Consider the following 24490-nt stretch of genomic DNA (forward strand, 5'->3'; position numbering starts at 1 on the left):
GGCCGGGAGCTGCCACTGCACTCCAGCCTGAGCAACAGAGTGAGACTCCAACTCAAAAAAAAAAAAAAAGAGAGATAAAATTATAATAATGTATACTGAAAATAAAAGATGAGTACAAGTCACACATTTGACTCCTGCAATTAAAAGACGTGCTTGCTCAAAGAGGTCCATCAACTTCCAGACACTTCTGATTGCAGCTAACTACTGCAGGACTTACTGCTGTGGGAGGCCCCCCTTGACCTTCCCTTGTGCACATCACATACAGTACCCTGTGTATCCAACTTATCATAAACTTGTGCAGTTGTTAGGCGTGTTGGAGGTTCTGTTGCATGCTCACATCTCCATTGTTGTTGTACTTCCACAATCTTCATCTTTTTTTTTTTTTTTTAACCAGAGGAACAGTTTATCAATATTAAAATTCAGGGTTAGGTATACAAATGTTCATTATGCAGGTAACCTGCATAAGTTAATGAGGTATGGTCCCACCCCTCCCCTAGTAGTTTCCCACTACTGCCAATCTCTTTTTATAGTATTATGAAAATTGTTCAAGGTTCACTTATAAGCGAAAACATTTGGCACTCAGTTCTTTGTTTCTGTGATAGATCATTCAGTATTATAGACTATAAGTCCATTCAAGCTGCTGCAAAGTTCACAATTTGGTCCTTCTTTATGGTTGCATAATATTCCATCATGTATATGTACCACATTTCTTTTATTCAGTCCTCTTTCAATGGGCAGCATGGTTGGGTCCATGATTTTTGCTATTGTGAATTATGCAGCAATAAACATGCATGTGCAGATACCTTTTTCATAGAGTGATTTGAGTTCCTCTGGGTATATTCCCAGTAGGGATCATATTAAAGGTCAATTTTTAGATATTTTAGGAATTGCCAAATTGTTTTTCACAGAGTTTGTACTAGTTTACACTCTCACCAGCAGTGTAGAAGTGTTCCCTTTTCCCCACATCCTCTCCAATATCTGTTGTTTTTTAAGTTGTTGATGTTGACTAGGCTGACTGGAGTTAGATGGTATCTTGGTGTGGTTTTAATTTGCATTTATTTGATGACTAGTGAGTCTGAGCATTTTTTAACGTATATGTTGACTGCTCCTATGTCTTCTTTTGAGAAGTGTTTATTCATATCTTTTGCCCACTTTGTAATGGGGCTGTTTTTTTTTTTTTTTCTTTTTGGCATATTTGAGTTCCTTATAGAGCCTAGGTGTTAGGCCTTTGTTAGATATGCAGTTGGCAAATATTTTTTCCCAGTGTGTGGGCTGTCTCAAATTTCAAATACCACTTCAAAATGGTCTTGCACTCCTTGAACAACAACCTTGCTTTCATCATTTTTAGCAATTTTGTAAAGGTATGTGTGAGGGGAAACCTCAAGATAATTGAAATTATTTTTTGGACAGCAGGCCTCTTATAGTATAGGCTTTTCCTGCTAGATAAGTGTTCTAGGAACCCATCAGTATCAGTGTACCAGCTGATGTTGCTGTGAGAGTCTGTGAGAGGCTTCAGTGAATTTTTTTTTTTTTTTGAGAGTCTCTCAATGCTTTTGCCAATTTCATTATGGGCAAAACAATAAACAGCAGAAGTACTAAAAGGCATCAAAATGGATGAGTTTGAAAACTGTTTTGAGCAATGGAAAAAGTGTCTCCAAAGGTGCATTACATTAAATAAAGAGTACTTTGAAAGTGACTGAAGTTTAAACATGTAAGAATAAGTAAACCTTTTTTGTAAACAAATTTGGTTCTCGTTTGGCTCCCCTTTATATTTGCATTATGCTGGGTTCAGTCAATAAAAAGAAACCAGATGGTAATTTAAACAGGAGAAATTTAATGTAATAATTATTAAAAATCTGATGAAAAGATAACTCTAAGATACAGGTGTATACTAAGACAGAAAGAGATTCCCAAGAAAAGATAAACTTGGTAGGAAAGCCTCTTCACCAAGTTTGGTTTCAGTCTAAAGAATAAGGTCTTCTTTCAACCCATTAAATAAGAGCTAAGTGCGGGGCTTGGTGGCTCAGCCTGTAATCTCGCGTCTTTGAGAGATTGAGGTGAGTGGATTGCCAGAGCCCACGGGTTCGAGACCCGCCTGGGCAGCGAGACCTCATCTCTACAATAAGTCAAAAAATCAGCCAGGCGTGGTAGCGCATGCCTGTAATTCCGGCTACTTGGAAGGCTGAGGCGGGAGGATCGCCGGAGCCCAGCAGGTCGAGGCTACGGTGGCCAGGAGCGGCCACTGCACTCCAGTCTGGGAGACGGAGTGAGACTCCAACTCAAAAAAAATCAATAAATAAAAAATAAGAACGAAGTTGCTGGTTTTACTGGACCTGCAATGTTCTGGAATGCAGGTAACTTGCAGTTAGTTGTGAGGAGTATTGGTATGCCAAGAAAGTGGGTTGTCTGGGCCATGTGATATCACAGTGTCTGGAGGGCATGACAATCATTATTCAATAATGACTGCAGAATGAGTAAACCACCATAATAAATTTGCAGTCTTCCAGTGATTCCATAAATATTTATGTGACATAAGGTATGTCACAGACACTAATCTAGGTGTTGGGCTGCTATAGCAGTGAACAAAATGGGAAAATACCTGCTTTCTATGGAGCTTAGATGGTAGTTGTGGAAATAGGCCAAACACACAAAAAATAAGTAAACTAAGTCCATCAGATGGTGATAATGCTATGTGAGAAGGAGGGTCAAGAAAGGCAATGTTGCCATTTCAAATAGCCTGGTTTGAGAAAGCATCACTAAGAAATAGATATTTTAATGTTGACCTGAAAATAGAAAGCCATTCCTGTGACTAAGGAAAGATAGCTCCCGGCAGAATAAATAGCAAATGCATATGTGGGAGCCTAACCAGCATGTTCAAGAATTAGCAGGGAGACCAGTGTTGCTAGAACACAGTCAGCAAGGGAGTAAGTAGGAGATCAGGTCAGTAAATTGACAAGAGATTTTTATTAATGTCATAATGTAAAAAACACTCCTTATCCTTAAAAATCTCTTCAGAGAAGTATTGGCTTTTCCTAAAATCAGTATGCTTCTATCTATCATTAAAGTGTTTTTTGATTTCACTATTAATGCCTAAATAATTCTTAATTATGATTTAAAATTTATTTTTCAAACAACTGAAATTTGGGAGAAATTTAAAGTTGTGCTTGTATGATTTTCCCATCTCACATCATGCATAGAAACAAATGACTTTAATACTTGAATATAAAAATTAAAACCAATTAAATTATCAGTAGCAAATATGGGAGAAAAGCAGAATATTTCATGAATAGCAATATGGAACTGTATTAGAAGAAAAACACTGACTTGGGGGGAAAAATAAACACCCAAAAGTAAAGAGCCAAAAATTTGAAAATTCTACAAAATAGTTAAAGGATTTATACACTGAAAGTATAAGGAATTCTTAGAAATGAATAAGATAAAAATAAAATGCCTAACAGTATAGGCAAAATATGAAAATAGATTAACCAAAATGAAGTACAGCAATAAAAATAAAGCTCTAATAATAATCCAATGGCAGAAAGATACAATTTTGACACATCAGATGACCAAAAATTGGCATGAATCATAATGTTGTTATGATCACGGTTCAGGGATGTGGTTCAGAGATTCATCTCAAATGGCTGGTTTTTAAAATTTAAAATTTTTCGATTTTCAATTTTTTAGCAATGATAAAATATTAAATATGTAAATAAAAATATTATATTTAATAAAAATATATTTATTAAGGCTAGTAAACATAAATAGGACATAATTACATAAAATAGGCACACATATTCTAGGGAAACAATTTATATGTAATCAATATATATCAAATCTTTATTTTGTCACATTTTTGCTTGACAATCACATATATAGAAATGTTTTGCAAATTGTAGCTATTTTAGTTATAGCAGAGTTTATGATATTTAAAAATGGAATAATCAGTCTAAAAATAATGAATGAATTTAATTACAACAAATGAGGTATATTCATGTAGTAGATTACTATGTATATATTACATATTTTATAGACCCATACTTAATGATGCAACAAAATTATCTGATATAATGTTTAATAAATATGCAACTAAATGTAAAAGGTCATTTTAAGACATTATAACTATGGAATGAATTCTATGGATTGAAAGTTCAGAGACTGTTCCATTTTCCTAGTCTCAATCACAACTTTCAAAAAGTAAATACAATTTTGTTTCTTATGAAATCATTTCTTTGTGAATTTTTTTAAATTATCTAATAATGTATCCCTAGACAGTATTATCCATTTTCTTAAAATTTGGCATGTCTCTTAATTTACAGGTTCAAACACTATTTTTTCTTTTTCTTGCAATATATCAAGCTGGAAAACACAATCCACTTAAATTGTAAATGTCCTCCATCTGGATTTTGCTAGTTATATGGTCATTTACAATTCCTTTTTCCACTAGTCCCTCTATTTTCTGAAACGTGGAGGAAATTAGACTTTGGTTAGATTTTTTTCTGGCAAGATCACACATGATTTTGATTTTCTGGCTTGTCTCTTTTCATGATAGTTGCCAGTGATGCTTAATGTCTAATACATTAACTCATTGTTAGTTGAATTCTAACATTTCCATTACAATTATTAGCTAAATTACATCTATAAAGTTTCACTTTTCCTCACCTATGAATTAGGTATCAGATTGTGTGCGATTTATTATATTTTACAGTATTGTTAATACTTTTAATTTATTATCAGTTAATAACAAACAAAATATTAATAAAATAAAACTTTACATGAAAAAAGAACAAATTCTTGATTCTTCTTTTAATGTTATAGATTTTTAGATAATTTGTTGTCTCTAAACTGCTAAAGGTAACTAATTTGATTTTTAAAAATATTATTAGGAACTCATATTTAAACATCTTTGATGACTTTCTATTCTTGAATATAAATTCAACCCATCTTGAAGTTCAAATTGCCTTATCTTTCTTTGTTCTATCAAGTTGTCTATCTTTTTAATTTTTTTTGAGTCGAAGTCGCACTCTGTCACCTAGGTTGGAATACAATGGCACCCTCACGGCACCCACAGCCTCGACCTGCTGGGTTCAGGCGATTCTTCTTTCTCAGTCTTCCAACTAGCTGGTACTTATGGTGTGCACCACCACATTCAGATAATATTTTGATTTATTGTGTAGATGATGTCTCATCAAGTTGCCCAGGCTCAGGCAATCCTCTCGACACAGTCTACCAAAGTGCTTGGATTACAGGCGTGAGCCACCACGCCTGGCGAAGTTGTCTGTCTTTGACTAATAGTACACCTTCAGCTTTGATCCAATCTTCTTTCTATGTGCTATTAATGAACAAGATACTCTAGTCCTGTTGTGTGTTATTTCCTCTAGCTTGGAATATGCCTTTTCTTTAAGAAGTCTTTATTTTCTTTAGTGGGAAAAACATTGAGAGCCTATGATCTGGGTGCTAGCAATGCTCACTTTTACTCATCTTTTCCCTATCCTGTATTTTTGAAAGAAAAAAATAGATTGATGGAAAAATTAATTGATCAATAGATTGATAAAATGCCCAATGAGTTTATTCTGATTTCCAGTTCAAATTCAGAACTTCAGGACTACTCCACCTCTTCTATTTTATATTCATAGTTCCTTTCACCATAAAAATACTGTTTTCAGGTCAGGGGAGCATAGTGATGATGAAGTTTTAGTATTTAATAATTATTCATTTGCTTTATCCCACATCTCATCCATATTGGTTTCTGACTAACAATATGAGTATTTCCCAAATTAAAATGATGACTGAACACACTTAAAAGTTTTGCAGATGTGTTCTTTGTACTCAATTACATCTAATTTTACTATATCATCTTTGTCCTATCATGTAGTCTTTATACTTCTTTCTCATTTAATCTTAGCTCTATATAGTTAATGACATATCCAATGCTTATGTTTGTATGTTGATTTACATATAAAATTATATTTTTTGATTTTTTTAAAAGCAAGTTTGTACAATTAGAGTTTTTCCAACTTCATAGAGGTTTCTCTTTCTCTCTCTCTCTCTTTTTTTTTTTTTTGGTTGTATTCAAAAATATAAGATTCTTCTGACCCAGTTTCCCTTTCTCACTTCTTGTTGTAGAATTTGAATTTTGATATTTAAATTTATTTTTAAAGTAAATAACTTTGTGCAAGCCGGAAAACAGAATCAACCTTAAGCAATCTAATCCTCTAGGTACCTGGGCTGAGTCTCATGATCTTTAGCAGAATGACATCACAAAGTGCTAACAATAGGGTTATATATTCTAAGTAATAACCACATATCTACATTTTTCATTAGGAAATAGCAAAAAATTCAGTCCTTAAAGACATGTAATACAGAACATCTTGATCTACAAAGGACAAAATAACCCATATTATATGCTGTTCAGTCTGTTTGTGAACCAGATCAGAGCTGGTCAAGGATTGGTAAACAGAGGAAGTGTTTACATTTTGAAAACTTGCTCTTTAGTTTAAAAATTTTTGGTTGCTCTCTACAAGAAAGCAAGTAAAACATATTACAGATGGATCCACATGGATATTTGATTTTACCAAGGTCTCCACTAGAACATGAAGGTGAAGATAAGTATACGTATTCATGTGGGAATATTGTCAGGAGGTTTCATCAGGGCCAGGAGATGAAAAATAGTGTGTCCTAATAAACTCATTGTAAACTCAGTTAACGTCTTAGGAATGAAATCATAAAATCTGGCCATTGTTTTGCTAAATACTTGTAAACTGCATAATTCCTTAACCCTTAGCAATACTTTCTGCTCAATATCTTAAAGCTGTAGCAGTCCCACTGTGACTCCCACGGAGGTTGGTGTTCATCACCAAAATCTGGAATGTCATAGTAGGAGTAATCCCTGTAGCCTTTGGGTACATAGTAAGTGACGCACAGGTGGTACAATCATAGCAGGGACACAAGAATGCCAATGATCAGGACTGTAATGGGCAATCTGTCCTCCACTTTGGCTGATGTAGCCCAACCAAAGGAGGGATCCTGTGATAATGAGAAAGGCGTCAATCAAAAATAGCACAGTGGCATATGACAATGGCCTTATAAGATATCTTAGGAGAACTCTTCTTAAGCTGAGGGTCAAAATAACCATCATCTGTGCTGGAAAGCCTTGAGCATTTCTGCTTCACTACTGGAGATTCCAGTAGCAAGGTTGATGCCTGGACAGCATCATAACATGATGACATTGCTACAGCCTGAGCACCACATGAGCCTGCCCACCACATGAGCCTGCCCCATGTCCAGAGCTCATCCAAGGTTGGCAGCAGAGATGTCCAAGGTCACATGGCCTGATCCATCTAAATTTCACTCAGCCTTCCTCAGCGGGCCCATTCCTTCACTTTTATGTAGACCTTTTTTTCATTTTTATGAAAAATGTCCTTGTCCTGATACTTCTAACTTCAGTTCTCAGTAGATGTTTTGTTTTTGCCTTCTCTCTGCGTGGAACTTTGTTGTAGAAGGGAGCCATGATGATTCAGTTTCAATAATTCATAGACACTAGATTGCTCCAACCCCTTCACACCTTTCCAACAAACAATTGTACTGACTAGCTATGAATTAGGCAAAATTGTTAGTTTTAACTGCTGTGTTCAAATTGGCCCCTGGTGAATATTCTGTTCTCAGATCTTAGGATGGTTGGTTGTTTCTCGGACTTCCATGTGCAAAAAGGCCGAGATAATGCAGGGCTTGTAACTGTTGTATTTCTCCTCATCCACTTACATTTTGAGTGTTTAGGGATAATTTGTAAAGTAATTTTATTGTAAATTTGATCCATGGATTGTGGTTTGCTATTTAGTTGCTCTGTTTTTATGAGGATATTTGAGGTAGCTTAAATAATATATTACTGTGATCATTTCCCTAGAAACCCCTTTTCTTATATTGGAACCGATTTTTCAAGATGTAAGAATGTTTTACTAAATAAAAATAACCTTCCTCTCCAGTCAGTGTTCCTACTGGAAGCTATTAGAAGTACTATAACAGTATTTTGTGTATAAAATAGAACACAGTTTAGCAGACTATATGCCAGCCAATTAAATTAAAGCATAAACAAGAGCCAAACACAGTGCATCAGAAATTTTAACACCAAGTGAATATCTTTTGGCTCTTTCCACAAAAATCTGTACTGTAGACAAACTGCAATAAACAGACTGACAGTTACGCAGTATTGGTGTGTTCAACTTCATCTGAAAGTCTGTGATTTCTCTTAAGCAAGAAAAGTAGTTGAAACAGCAAAATCATTTTGTTTAATACAATTTTGTATCATTTATTGGTTAAAATGACAAAATGCTGATAAATCAATCTGCAAAAATGCCTGTTATCCACCTCTTTTGCTTCACTGCTGCTGTCAGAGGGCTCTACCTTTAGTAATGTAAGCATGTTGTTAAACATTTATTCTAGTGCTTACAATCATATTATATTAGATTGTTTGTTTATATTTATTTAGCACTGGAATATTGCATAAGAAGACTATATTATATATAAATTTATAGGAACTACAATTTTATGACTATAGTTGGATCAAATATGCTAGAAGGTAGCTCAGTTGTAAGCTAATGGGAAAAAATGTTCTCTTATTCCTTTAGTTTGAAAGTTTTAACATTTAAGATACTTGTAAACACATATAAAGTGTGTAAATACTATTTTTGTCTGGAAATTTTTAAGCTTTCTAGGTAATTCTGTTTGGAATAACTAAGAATTTCATCAATGTTTTACTCATGTCTAAAAAATGCATTATCATCTCTTGTCTACAATTATTTTAACATAATGAAATCAAGATAATGTACGACACATGATAATACATGTGGAAAACCTAAGTCCTAGTCCTGCCTTTGCAATATACTAGGTTCATCATCTTAAAGAATTATTTATCCTGTTTATGCCTCTGAAAAAAATGGGAAACAATAATTCTAAATTGATAGGATTGTTATGAGAATTGAATGAGCTAACAAATGCAAATCCATTTTTACTTTGCCTAGTATATAGTAAGAAATATATCTCTCTCCTTTTTCTGCCTAAATTTTGGTTTGGTTTAAGTACAGCTCTAATGAATTCACAGAAAAGAAGGAGTGAGGAAAAAGAAAAATAATAATTAAACACAAAATAGGAGGGTAGTAAACTATTATGTATCTATAATAATTTAAAAATAGAAAAAATTTAAAACTTTCTTTTGCAATACCAGCAACCCTGTAGAAGTGTTCCTTTTTCTCTGCATCCTCAGCAGCATCTTTTGTTTTTGTTTTATTTGTGATGGCCATTCTTACTGGAGTTAGATGGTATCTCAGTGTGGTTTTGATTTGCATTTCCTGATGATTAGTGAGGCTGAGCATTTTTTCATGTGTCTGTTGACTGTTTGTATACCTTCTTTTGAGTATCTATTCAGGTTTTTTGTCCACTGTTTAATAGGATTGTTTGTTTTCTTTTCCTTTCGGCATGTTTGAGTTCCTTATAGACCCTGGATGTTAGGCCTTTGTCAGATATATAGCTGGCAAATATTTTTTTCCCATTCTGTAAGCTCTCTTGATGGTTTATTTTGCTTTGCAGAAGCAAAAAATAGTGTGACAATTCTTAAAAGAACTAGAAATTGACCTTCCACATGATCCAAGCAATCCTCCTTCTGGGACTATACCTGGAGGAACTCAGATCATTCTACAAAAAGATGCCTGCACATGCACGTTTATTCCAGCTCTATTCGCAGTAGCAAAAACATGAAACCAACTGTGCTGCCCATCAAAAGAGGACTGGATTAAAAAATGTGATGCATATGCAGCCACAAAGTAGGACAAAATTATGGAATTGGCAGGAACGTGAATGAACTTAGAGTCTATAATAGCTAGTGATCTATTACCTAAATAAAGTTAGTACCCCATGTTCCCACTTATAAGTGGACCCTGAATGTCTAGCATAATACTACAAGAAAGGAATTGGCAGTAGTGGGGCACAGCTGGGGAGAGGGTGGGGCGCATAACATCAATAAGGATGCCTGATCCTAATCCTGGAGAAGTGAAACCCAATGGGAGGCCCAGCTTTCACCTGTACATAAACCTCTTATGTACCCAATCCTGACTTGTAAACCATATCTTAAAAAACAAAAAAAGCAAAAAACTCTCTTTTGAATAATAGGTAACATTTCAAGAGTTCTGAAATACCTCTATTAAAATATGTTATAACATTATTATATAATTTTATATTGTTTCTTTAATATCTATTTAAAAACTATGTCTTCTAAAAAATAAGAGGGTAAATATGATTCAGAAAGTATAGGAATTGCAATAAATATAGATAATTAAACTGACTAACTTATGACTTTAGGACTGAAATTTTAAAAATAAAACCAAATTCATCTCTATAATTTTTTCAGGAAAAAGACCTAAATTGTATATTATATAAAGAATGAAATAAGAAACAATATTAATATTGCAAATACACTTAAACTGGGTTCAGCAAGACTAGTGTTGGATTAAATTTAATTTGAACGTACAGTGATGAAAGACATATATTTGAATCAAGGAAGATATGAAAGTAAGGATTATATGCACCTTACTATATAAACAAAATACAGGAGTCAAAACTGGAGGAAATACTTTTAAAAAGTAACAAAACTAAAATCAGAGTGGGGAATTCTAATTTGTTCTCAAGAAAATGAATATATAAAATTAATATGGACACATATATTTTGGAAAAAAGAGAAATAAATGAAATGAAGCAAACATCTTTAATGAGTTTAAGAGAAAGACAAAGAGAGGAGAAAAGGGGAGGAAACGAGAGTTATACAATTGTAGGTAGTATATTCTTTTCAAGTAAATCCAAGTAAATATGAATCATGTACTAAAAATTATCCATGGAACTAATGAAGCAAGTCTTTGCAAATTTACCCTATTTCACATTTTGTTTTATATATATTTGTGTGAGATATACATGCATATACACATATATGTGTCACATTCATTTATTATCTGACTTCAAGGGCATTCAGACAGAAATTAATTGTATAAAGTAGAAATGAAAAAAATAGTGTTTGTTAAGTAAAGTCCTGTAGTTTCACATACTTCATGACTAAAGATAAAAAAAATAAAAACAAATTAAAAACTCAAAGGGACTCAAAGGAAATGAAATGGTATGTAACAAATCATTGAAGATGCAGTTAATTCACAGGTAGAAATTACTGTATCATGTCAAATATAAGCATATATTCTTTTATAAAGAAAAATGTGAAAAAGCAAACACAAAAAACTAGAAAAAATAACATAGAAGACAGTTAAAAAAGAAAAATATTGAGCTACACAATAATAGAATAAATATTATATATGCAATATTCATGTATATTGTAATATAACATAAAATGAATCTATCTGAGGCTAATGACATAGAAGTATATACAGTAAAAAGAAAAGTGAAAACAGACACAAATACAAATATTGGAACAAAACTGAGATACATGATATATACAATTCAAATACGGAATATAGTATTTGTTCTTCAAGTTGACAAATAAAAATTGTATATATTTATGATGCACAATATATTTTGATATATGAATGCATCATTGAATGGCTAAGTTAAGCTAATCAATATATGCAATACTTCACATATTGATTATTTTTTTTCTGGTGAGAACATTTAAAATCTATTATCTTAGCAACTTTTTTAAAAATTGGAGTCTCACTCTGTCGCCCATGCTGGAGTGCAGCGGCACATCCATGGCCACCACGGCCTCTACCTCCTGAGCTCAGCTGATCCTTCTGCCTCAGCCTTCCAAGTAGCTGGAACTACAGGCACACGCCAACACACCTGGCTAATTTTTTTGATTTATTGTAGACATGAGGTCTCGCCAAGTTTCTCAGGCAATTCCCTCATCTCAGCCTCCCGAAGTGCAGGGATTATAGGTGTGAGCCACTGCACCCAGCCTCTCTTAGCAATTTTTAAGTATACATTATATTAACTATAGTCACCATATATACAATAGATCTCCTGAACTCTTCCTGTGTAACTGAAATTTTGTGTCCATTGGCCAAGTTCCTCCCAATTCTCCAGTCTATAAAGTCTAGTAACCACTATTCTACTTTCAGTTTCTATGAGAGTCTGACCTTTTTATATTCCACATGTGAGACTGCGCAGTATTTGTCTTTCTGTGCTGAGTTATTTCACTTAATATAATGTCCTAAAGTTTCATCTGTGTTTTCACAAATGGCAGGATTTTTATACTTTTAAGACTGAATAGTATTTTATTGTGTTTATATACTACATTTAAAAAATATTTTACTTTAACGATGTGGCATGTAATTCAGGAGCAATACAAGTGGGCCTTGCGTAAGTAAAGTTTGGGCCTCCCGTTGGTCCCCACTTTGCCTGGGTTGAAATCAGGTACCCTTATTGATGTATGTCCCCTTCACCCTCCATCTCAGCAGTATCCCGCTACTGCCAATCCCTTTCATATATATATATATATATATACATATATATACACAAACACATATATATACTACATAATTTATCCACTGATGGACTCTGAGGTTGATTCCATATCTTGGCTATTGTGAACAAGTCTGCATTGAACACGAAAGTGCAGATATCTCTTCAACATACTAATTTCATAACCTTAGAATAAATACCCAGTACTGGGATGGCTGGTTCATATAATAGTTTTAGTTTTGTGGACAATATCCATACTGTTTTCCAAAATTGCTGTATTTAAATTTACATTGCCATCCACAGTGTGCAAGGGTTCCCTTTTCCCCACATCCTCACCAACAATGGCTTACCAATTTTATTTTTAATAGTCATTCTAATTGCTGTGAAGTAATATCTTACTGTGATTTTAATTTGCATTTATCTGGTGATTAGTTTTGTTTTTTTTTAAAAAATATTTCTTGGCCAATTTTATGTCTTCTTTTGAGAAATGTCTATTTGGATCCTTTGCCTATTTTTAATGATGTTTTCTTTTTTTCTTCCCATTGAGTTGTTTGGGCTTTGTATTGATTATGACTATTAACCATTTATCAGTCATATGGTTTTAAAATATATTCCTTATTCCATAAGTTGCCTGTTAACTCTGTTGATTGTTTTATTTGCCCTGTAGAAGTCTTTAGTTTGATATAACCCTATTTGTCTATTTTTGCTTTTGTATCCTATGATTTGGTGTCCTTGCCCAGACCAATGTCACAGAGCTTTTTTACTCTATATTTTCTTCTAGTAGTTTTATAGTTTCAGTACTTACATTTAAGTCTTTAATCCATTTTAGGCTCATATTCTTATATAGTGTGAGATAAAGTCTGATTTCCTTCTTCTGCCTGTGGATATCTAATTTTTCCAGCACTATTTATTGAGGAAATTATTGCATCTCTATTAATGGCATCTTTGTCAAAAATTAACTTACTGTGAAAGTGTGGATTCATTTCTGGGCTATCCTCTTTTTTTTTTTTTCAGTTGGAGTCTCACTCGGTTGCCCAGACTGGAGTGCAGTGGCTGCTCCCGGCCACTGCAGCCTCGCCTGCTGGGCTCCGGCGATCCTTCCGCCTCAGCCTTCCGAGTAGCCGGAATTACAGGCATGCGCTACCACGCCCGGCTGATTTTTGATTTATTGTAGAGATGAGGTCTTGCTGCCCAGGCGGGTCTCAAACCCGCAGGCTCAGGTAATCCACTCACCTCAGCCTCCCAAAGGCGCGGGATTACAGGCTGAGCCACCGAGCTGGGCTGACTGGGCTATCTTCTATGTTCTGTTGGTCTATGTGTCTGCTTTTATCCCAGTATCATGCTGTTTTGATCAGTATAGTTTTGTAGTAAATTTTGAAGTTAGATAGTGTGAGTCTTCAAATTTGTACTTTTTGCTCAAAATTGCTTTGGTTACTCAAAATATTTTCTGATTTCATAAGTATTTTTTATTTAAATTATTTATTTAAATATTATTTATTTATTTATTGTTTAAAAAATCTTCATATTTGGAAGGTTTTTAAAAAGTTTCTGTGAATTTTGATAGAGGTTGCATTAAGTCTATAGATTGTTTTGGGTCGTAAAAAGCATTTAAACAATATTCATTATTTTAATCCATAAACACAGGATATCTTTCAAATTATGTGTTCTTTTAAATTAATTCTATCAATGTTTTATAGTTTTTAGTGTACAAATTTTTCACCTCCTTAGTTACATTTATTCCTAAGTATTTTATGTTTTGTATCTATTGTAAATAAGACTCTTTCTTTCTTTCTTTTGATTGTCTATTATTAGACTATAGAAAACTACTTATTTCTGGATGTTGATTTTTTTTTATCCTGAAACTTCGCTAAATTATTTTATTAGTTCAAACAGTTTCTAGTTGAGTTAATTTAATTTTTAATTTTTTGAACCTCAAGGCTTGTTGATTTTATCTTTTCACAAAGCCACAATTCTTAGTTTCACTGATCTTTTCTATTGTTTTTCTATTCTTTATTTAATTTACTGCTTATCTAATATTTATTGTTTCCTTCCTTCTGTTAACTTTGAGCTTAGTTTGTTCTGATTTTTCTAATTTCTTGAGGTGTCACATTAGGTTGTTTATTTGGATTTTTCTGTTTTTCTTTTTGATGTAGGTATTTCTGGCCATAAACTTTCCTTTTAAAAATGTTTTGCTGAGCCGGGCTCGGTGGCTCAGCCTGTAATCCCGCACCTTTGGGAGGCTGAGGTAAGTGGATTGACTGAGTCCGCGGGTTCGAGACCCGCCTGGGGAGCGAGACTTCAGCTCTACAATAAATAAATTTTAAAAAAAGAGCCTGGCATGGTAGCGCGCGCCTGTAATTCCGGCTACTCGGAAGGCTGAGGCGGAAGGATCGCCGGAGCCCAGCAAGCGAGGCTGCGGTGGCCGGGAGCGTCCACTGCACTCCAGTCTGGGTGACCAAGTGAGACTCTGACTCAAAAAAAAAAAAAAAAAAAAGTTTTGCTGAATCTTGATGCATTTTGTATTTTTTTATGTAAATAGAGATGAGAGTCTCACTGTATTGCCCAGGCTGGTCTTGAATTCCTTTCCTCAAATGATTCTCCCTTTGCCTTCCAAGTTGCTGGATTACTTGTGCGAAACACTATGCCCAGCCTAAATCTTAATGAATTTTGGTATGTTGAGTTTACATTTTTGTTTGTCTCTAGATTTTTAAAATTTTTCTTTGTAATTTCTTTTTTGACCCATTGGCTGCTTAAAATCATGCTGTTTAATTTTCACATATGTGTGAATTTTCTTCAATTTCAACTATTATTAATTTATAGTTTCATATCATTATGGTCAGAAAAAAATACTTGATATGATTTCAATCCTTTTAAATTCAAGACATGTTTTGTGGTCTAAAATCTATCTTGGAGAATGTTTAGTGTTCACTTGAGGAGAATGCCATTCTGCTACTTTAGATGGAATGTTCTAGATATGTCTGTTAGATCAACTATTATTCTTAAGTTTAGTTTAAACCATACTGCTTCTTACTGTTTTTCTGCCCAATATTGAAAGTGGGGTACCAAAATCTCCAACTATTACTGGATTGTAGTCTATCTCTATGTTCAGAGATATTAATATTTGTTTTATATGCTTGTGTTTCAATGTTGGGTGTATATATTTACAATTGCTATATTTTCATGATGAATTCCTCCTTTTCTTGATGAATTGATCATTTTATTGCTACATAATGACCTTCTTTGTTTAGTTTTACTATTTTTTACTTAAAGTCTAATTTATGTCATGTAAATATGGTCACCCCTTAGACAAAAAGAGCTCTCTTTTTGTTTCTATTTGCATTAAATTTTTTTTTTCAATTTTTCACTTTCATTGCCTGTGCATCCTTAAAGGTGACAAGAGTCCCTTGTAAGTAGTGTATTACTGAGTTTTGGTTTTTGTTATTATTTTTTTTTTTAGTCGGAATCTCTCTGTTGCCCAGGCTGGAGTGTAGTGGCACTCTCCTGGCCACCGCAGCTTCGATCTCTTGGGCTCAGGTGATCCTTCCACCTGAGCCTTCCTAGTAGCTGGAATTACAGCCATGCCCAGCTAATTTTTTTATTTATTGTTGAGATGAGGTCTTGCCAAGATGCCCAGGTTGTTTTTGAACCTGTAGGCTCAGGCAATCCTCTCACCTCAGTCTCCCAAGGTGCTGGAATTATAGGTGTGAGTCTCCTTCCCTGGCTGTTGTTTATTTTTAATCCATTTAACCACACTATGTCTTTTGATTGGAAAACGTAACTAATTTACATTCAAGGCAATTGTTGATAGATAAAGGTTTACAACTAATTTTCTTAATTACCTCCTGGCTCTTTTGTAAATTCTTTCTTTCTCTCTTATCTATCTTTGTGATTAAGTGGTTTTGTGTTTTTTTCTAGTGACATGCTTTTATTTTATTTTATCTTTTACTTTTTTTCTTTTGTTTGTTTACTATAGAGTTTTACTTTTTGGCTATCAAGAGACATACATAAAGTGTCTTATAGTTATATCAAGTCATTTTAAATTGATAGTAGCTTAAAATTGATCACAAACCAAAAACTACACTTTCCTTTCCCCCTCGAAATGTTATATTTTTGACATCACAATTTTCATTTTTTTATATTGTATATCCCTTAGCAAATTATTTTAGTTATTATTATTTTCAGTAGTTTGTCCTTTAACCTTCATGCTAAAGATATAAATAATTTACATACCACCATTATATTATCAGACAATTCTGAATTTGATTGTGCACTTACTTTTGCCAGTGAGTTTTATACTTTCACATGTTTTCGTGTTGCTAATTAGCATCTTTATATTTCCAGATGAATAACTCCCTTCAGTATTTCTTGTAAAACAGGTCTGGTGGTGATGAGCTCCCTCAGCTTTTTTTTCGTTAGGTGAGTCTTTATCTCTCCTTCATTTCTGTAGGACAGCTTTGCCAGATAAAATATTTGGGTTGACAGTTTTTTTGTTTTGTTTTGTTTTGTTTTGTTTTTTCTTAAGTACTTTAACCATATTATTGTACTTTCTTTCTGACCTATGAGGTTTCTATTGAGAAATCTGCAGCTAGCATTACTGGAATTCCCATATATGTGATTTGACTTTTTTCTCTTGCTGCTTTCAAGATCTCTTTTCTCTTGCTGCTTTAATCTTTGCTTTATATGTTTAGGTGTTCCAGTGTTGGGTGCATGTATTTACAATTGCTATATCTTCTTGATGAAATGATTTTTTTATCAATATATAATGACCTTCTTTGTGTAGCTTTACTATTTTTTTAGTTAAAGCCTGTTTTATGTCATATAAATATAGCTAACCAATTGTTAAATAACAGTTTGCTTATCATAAGTTAAGGTAGTTTTACTTGTACTAAATCTGAATGGAGACTTTTGGCTTTACCTGTCTCTGAATATTTACATCTTTTCCCAGATTTGAAAAGTTTCTCCCTATATTTCTTTAAATAAACTTTATCTCAATTTAAGTATTGAAATATTATATTACAAATATATATATCATCTTATCATTCCTTGCAATAGTAAAATAATTGGAAAATGCCTAAAAGCTTATCAAATGTGAAATTGTTAAATTACGTCTCTATACACTTTTGAATACTTTAAAAGAGTTATGAAAATGACAAACAAAATAACAGACAACAAAATGATTTAAAACTATGTTTTATAAAAATATTTATTTCCGTGTATTATGCCATGTATATAGGATATACCTCTAAATAATTGAGTACCTCTATTTAAAAAAAAATAAAACTAGCAACCTAGATAATGAATACCTCTGATTTTAGAAATTAACTCTTCATTTTATAAAGGCAAAATGGATTATTTTCAAATGTTCTATTTTGTTGTGCAAATGTACTAATTTTTAGACTAACACATTTTGTTAACATTTGAAAACACTCCTTTTATAACATTTTATATTATGTTTGGACTAAAATGGTAACTTACAAAGCTTTTTCCAACGACTTCCCTGTTTAAGCAGTGAGGCTGAATAAAGACAATTTCATCCAAGGCAGGAAGATTATGGAATGAGTAGCACTGGTGAAAAGTTTCTGTGATAGCTGCCACATGGACAGCTGTCAAATGGACCTTTGGATATACAAATTTGGAGCTTAGAACTGTATCTCAGGATGAGAAATAAATTATGGCACTTATAAAATGATCATTTTACAAACTCACAGTGTACAAGGCAAAAGACATGATCACTATTTAGGATACAATGATTAATTTGTTATGCACTTTTTTATTAAATGAAACGTTAAAAACTAGATACCATTAGCTTTTTATAGTCCCTCTTTTTTATAGTTGTATGTGATGCTAACACAAAGATGTTTTTGAATATTCAAGGGTTTTTACAAAATAACACTCAGAGCCCCTCACTTAAAATTTAAGCAAGATATACTTTAAATGACCACGAGATTAGGTCAAAATAAATCCAGATTTGGAAACTATGGTATAAGAAAATTGATAGTGAAAAATGAAACCAGTGAGACATGAAGTTAAGAGCAATAAAGCATGCACATAAATAACACAAATAAAATGTGGAAAGTAGTAAAAATTCCCTAAGAGATTATATGCAAATAAAGTTCAGTCTGGTTTAGGGAAATGGAAATTCCTTCCTGTGCAAAAGACCAAGAATACCTGAGAAAGAAAGTAACAATAGAACTGGACCCTACTGGGTCACATGGATTTGAACAAGAATGCATAGGTGGGATGTGCTTTGGTGGTTCAGAAATTACCAGCAAGAGCAAGTACATAGGTTTGATGAAGTAAGATGAGTATGCCTTTCACGGTTCGGTGTGACACAGTAGCAGGTGTCTGAAGGGGAGCACTGGTGACTCAACAGGACAGTTAGGCTAGACCAGACTGGGGAAGCCCTCAGAGTTAAGTTCCTCTCACTATTCTCCACCAAATGAAAAGTCATTCTTTACAAAACCACCCTGATAATTTTATTTTATCATAACAGAAATACATAAAATCTTGCTTTAAAGCATATCTTTAAGAATTCAGTTGTGGCTGCCTAATATTAAAAATATGTTGTTTTTTCAAGTAAAAACAAAGAGAAATAAACTCAAATTTGGAATTAGAAAAAAAATTCCAGGAGGATTTCTTGAGTACTATATCTGATGATTATACAATATGCTATAAGAAAAGATGTAGACAGGTTGGGAAGTTAAGAAATCATCAAATAAACGAAAATTCTAAAATATTATTTTCTGCATATAATGACAATGACCATTTAAAATATTATTATGATAAATATATTGCAAGTCAACATCAATTAACTATAGAAGAAATTATACGCAATTGAGAGAAGACATAAAACATTTTTAAAGGTGCGCCAGTTTGGTCTACAAAATATATTTTAAATGAGCAAATTAACTTTAAAAAGTATTATTTTTCAAAATAAAGTTTGGTCAGTAAAGTAGTAGCCACAAAATTCTACACTTTTGCAGAATGATATATGCTGCATATAAATACATCTTAGTGTATATATAATTTTACAGAATTTATACTTATTTCAGGTTCATGCTTACACCAATGTTAATCTTAAATTCTGAAATATACAATTCAAATAAAATGATTTATTAAATATTTAATATACAGAAGTTAAAATTATCTGTTTTCAATTCATCATACATTTTTAATTTTATTTTTAACTTGTGTTCATGAGTTTTCTATCTCTCAATGTAATCAGATATTTTCTTTCTTTTTTCCCCTTTCATACATATATTAGAATGATAATATCGTTCATCTAAATTATTATATGCCCATAGCCAGAAATCTGTAGGAAACTTAAACAGAGCTAAGGAAAAAAATCAGGCAAAATAGAAAGTAAAGATTGATTGAAACAAAGTAACACAGACAAAGAACCATTTTTATTACCTTTTTCTGTCTCATCGCTGTTTATACTTAGAATCTTCTTCCCCCACTTTTAATTCTCTGAAACTGAACTCAAATGCATTTTCAAAATAATCTTTTTGCTTTTTGTTCTCCCGAAATGTGAGATAGAGTCAGGTTATACACATGCAATCCAGCATTAGAAAAACCTCATTGGTGTCTAACTTCTGCAACTCTATCTTTGCACTTTGGCATGATATTTCACCTATCAAGTCACTAGTCTATCTTAATTGAAGAGAGATAAGTGTCACTGTCTCAGTAATTTTTATAAGAGTTAATGAGCTGAGATGTATACAAACTTAGCATTATTACCTGTTCTGCAAACTTATTTCCATGTTGTTCTATAAATCCTTCTGCTCTCCAATCTTTGTCATCTTATTTTTTCTTAAACTCACTTCAACCAGATTTTTCCCCAGCCAAAACCCTGCAAATCTTGGCAAGGTCACCAATGACCACCATGTCATTAAATTCAAGGTTTTATTTATCAGCTCTCAAATTGCAACTTTGTTTGACACAACTTGATCACAATTGTCCCCCAAGAGAACATTTTACTGTCCAGCTTCCAAAGCCACCCCCACCACTGTTGTCTTTCCTCTTCAGTCACTGACCACACCTCTTCAGCTTCTCTTGCTGTTCCCTCCTCATAACTTCAACCTCTTAACGATGGAGAGGCTGAGGACTCATGGGCCTTGTCTATACTAACTCATGTTAGTCTCATTGAGTCTTTATGTAGAAGGATCCCATATTTACATCTACTATGAATGCAATATCCAATTGCCTAATTAGCACATCCCTTTGGCTACCTAACAGACTACTCAAACTCTATCCTATTCTTCCCCTCTCCAACCACCTTTAGCACAGTCTTACACATGCTTCAGTTGATGACAGCAACCTCATTCTAGTTGCAAGGCCCAAGCTGGAGTATCTTTTTTACCTTCTCTCTCACATACTGCACTGAATTCATCCACTGGATAAACTCTAAAAACATGTATAGAACAAACTCTAAAAACATGTATAGAATCAGATACTTTTTTCACCCCTCCACACTTTTTCTCTGAAAATCTTCTTGCCAAGGACATCAATGACTGTCATGGCATTAAATTCAAGGTTTTATTTATCAAAAACCTTCTAAAAGAACTCCTTTGCCCTATTTCTGTTCTGCTAGAGTATATTTTTAATATGGGAACTGAAGTGTTTACTTGTAAAACACTTATGCTATGTTCCTTCTTTTCTAAAAAAATTGCAATGCATTCCCATATCATTCATGTAAAAAATAATGCATTATGAAATACATTATAAAGAACAAATGAAAGTGAGTGAGCTCCGGAGTCTCTTCTTATAAGGGCATTACTCTTATCAGACATAACTGTTATTCCTTACCTTATGGTCTCATCTAGCCTTATATACTTCCTTAGAGTTGACATCACCAAATGCAGCCTCATTGGAGGGTTAGTTCTTCAAGACATGAATTTAGTGATGGGAAGACACAAACATTCGGTTCAAAACATATATCAATCTTCAAATTTAGTCTGTTAATTTTTAGATACAACAATTTATGTTGCTTATGTTTCTGTCTGTGGCAGTTAACATACAGAAATATTATTAGTTGGCACATAGATTAGATGATATGCAGTGTTAAATTTTAAAAGTCCACTTATAAATGTATATAACATTTAATATTCATCATGAACTTATAAAAATGTTTAAAGTATTCAGTCATGTTTTCATAAAAACTTCATGAATACTATTTTTTGTTGTTTTAAGAATATTTAGAAAACCTATAAGCTGAAAGCCTTGGTTTATACTAGCTTTACGACTAAATAGGATTTTACACATTGATTCCAATAAGATTAAATACTAAAAATAATAATAAGTATTAGTATGCTTTGATATTGACCAAGATATTCACACAATTTAAGTCTCCTTGTTTACTTGGTCTGTGAACAATACTGTTTTTTTCCCCTGTATCTAAAATAAATGATTTTCTCTTTATTTATACTATAAAACATATTTCAATATTTTCCCTCCTTACCCCCTTGAGGCTTCCATCCAGTTTATTTTGGTTTATTATGTTAAAAAAACTCCCACTGGGGTGGTCTTAAATATACTGTTATTTGTTCAAAAATAACACATAATCCATATACAATTGTTCTTAAACAAAATGCTTAACATAAGAATATTCCATCTTTTCTGCTCAAAGTGTTTGTTTTCAGACAATATCTGATACATTTGCCAGAGATTTTCATTTACTCTTCGTTTAGTTTAAAAATTACTCTCCTTTGCTTCTTATTATTCTTAAATGTATCTTAATTAATGAAATAACATGTTTCTAAGGATTCCAAGCAAAGTACAGTGTTACCAGAGATTTCAAAACTAAACTAGACCTAGGTTTTAGTATCTTTTTATAAAATTAGGATTATATGTTAACATGTAGCAAGTATACAGTTAGAATCACTGGATTATAGAAATAGCATTTTTCTAATCAATAATATGAAATAAAACAGGAAGGAAAGATAGGACAAAAGCAACCAAAACATTAAAAGACCTGTATTAACTATGGAAACTGAATAGTAAAAAATGTAGGCTCAAAATCTAAAAGTGATTTGATTTGGTTAGTTTCCATAGAAAATAACTCAAAGATGCAGATTTCTACCTGTATTCAAATTGAGAGCATTCTAAGAGCAATATCTTCTTAATAAATTGGATAACACCCATCTTGTTTGGGAGATATGTCAATAAAATAAGTAAGATTTTTTTAAGTTCTTTTGATAAAAATTTTGCATTTCTAATTTGCTGTAATTTTGTCAGCAAAAACTTTATATCATATATTAGAAAATGATTTATCTCTAAGGTGTACATACTTACTATGGTTTTCCTAGATAGTTAATCAAAAGACCCAAACCAGAATGGGAAATCTTACACTTTTGGTTTGACTAATACTTTGATATACTAGCTGCTTTTTTAGAAAACAATTTACTTTAAACAGTTGTTTTTTAAAACATTGGTGCCAAAATTAAGGTTTTCTCTTAGAAAATATCCCAATACTCTTCTATAGTTTTACTCAATAAACTCTAAAAATAAAAATCTCAAGTAATAGTAGATATACATTAAGGCACTCCTAAATAATATCTTAGAACTCAACAGGTCTTATGGAAAATCTGAATAAAGAAATGTTTCTTGACAGATGCCAGAGACCTATGATAACCATGATATTATTGGTTATACCAGGAAACCCTGCTGAGAGTGAAAACAAAAACCATTACTCTTCAGACACTGGAAATACACTGAAATGTCACAGACCAAATCTCCATTGCTACATAAAATCTACAAAGACCTGCATACTTATTTAGAATTGAAATCACATTTCGTCTTTCTGAAAAAATATTTTCTAAGATGCTAATATTCTCTGGGTCTATGACTAGTTTTCTCCTTCCACCTATTGTGATATTCTTAAATAGTCATAGAAAATTGTGCTAATTCAAGGGTTTATGTGGTAGTACATATTAACACAGGGTACTGAACTATGTAGATATTGAACAACTTAGAAAAAAAACATGTTCTCATGTTTTAAGATTGTTTAAACTATTACAAATCCTAAGTATTAACTAAGAAATGAATGATTTATATTGTAAAATAAGGTGTTTAATTTGATAATAATGAAAAATGCACTAAAATGCAAAACCACAGAAATATAAATATACATGTCAAGACATAAAATTTATACATTTTTTAGAATTTCTAATCAGGGAAAATAAATTTAATATAATTAAAAAGAAAAATAGAGCTATGCTTTAAATACCAAACAGATAATTTGGAAAATATAACCATTAATGTAAGTTACTGAAATGAGAACAAACAAATAAGACTTCATTCTTGCTGGGGTTGGTGGCTCAGCCTGTAACCCCGCACTTTGGGAAGCTGAGGTGAGTGAATTGCCTGAGCCTATGGGTTTGAGACCCACCTGGGCAACTTGGCGAGACCTCATCTCTACAATAAAATAAAAAAATCAGCCTGCATGGTAGTGCATGCTTGTAATTCCGGCTACTTGGAAGGCTGAGGCGGAAGGATCGCCGGAGTCCAGCAGGTCGAGGCTGCAGTGGCCAGGAGCCACTGCACTCCAGTCTGGGTGACAAAGTGAGAATCCAACTCAAAAAAAAAAAAAAGACTTCATTCTTGTCTTCAAATTTTAAACATTTTGAATGAAAAATTTGTTTCTGATTATTTGAACAAATAAATAAATTATCCGATAAATGTGAAGAAGTCTTCAAAACCACTAATTTAACATTTTACATGTCTTACAAAATGCTGTTAATGCTGTTTTAATATAAATTAATTTGTATTTGAAAAAAAAATTGTTCACATTGCTCTATACCAAATACATTGAGAAAAAAATTGGTTTAGATTTTCAAAGGTATTTGGAATATTTTAGATTGCTGCTACTTTTTGTTTTAGAGAATTCACACTGCATTCTACCCCAATTCTATCAGGCACAGCCACTGATAAGATCCTTTTGGTGTAGGCATAACAAGAATGCTAATACTTGCCTACCAGCATTTCCTCTATTTTGGCTGGCATCAATCAGAATGTTGACTTTCTCATGGGGTTCAATGGTGGT

General features: G+C 32.9%; 1 pseudogene; it reads right to left on the reverse strand.

The window, feature by feature from the left end:
• Window positions 1-6777: 6777 nt before the first annotated feature.
• Window positions 6778-24490, reverse strand: part of LOC110594399 — a 37151-nt pseudogene continuing 19438 nt past the window's right edge.

This window comes from Carlito syrichta, unplaced genomic scaffold (assembly GCF_000164805.1).
Source record: "Carlito syrichta isolate Samal-C Ts95f unplaced genomic scaffold, Tarsius_syrichta-2.0.1 Scaffold315109, whole genome shotgun sequence".
Lineage (NCBI taxonomy): Eukaryota > Metazoa > Chordata > Mammalia > Primates > Tarsiidae > Carlito > Carlito syrichta.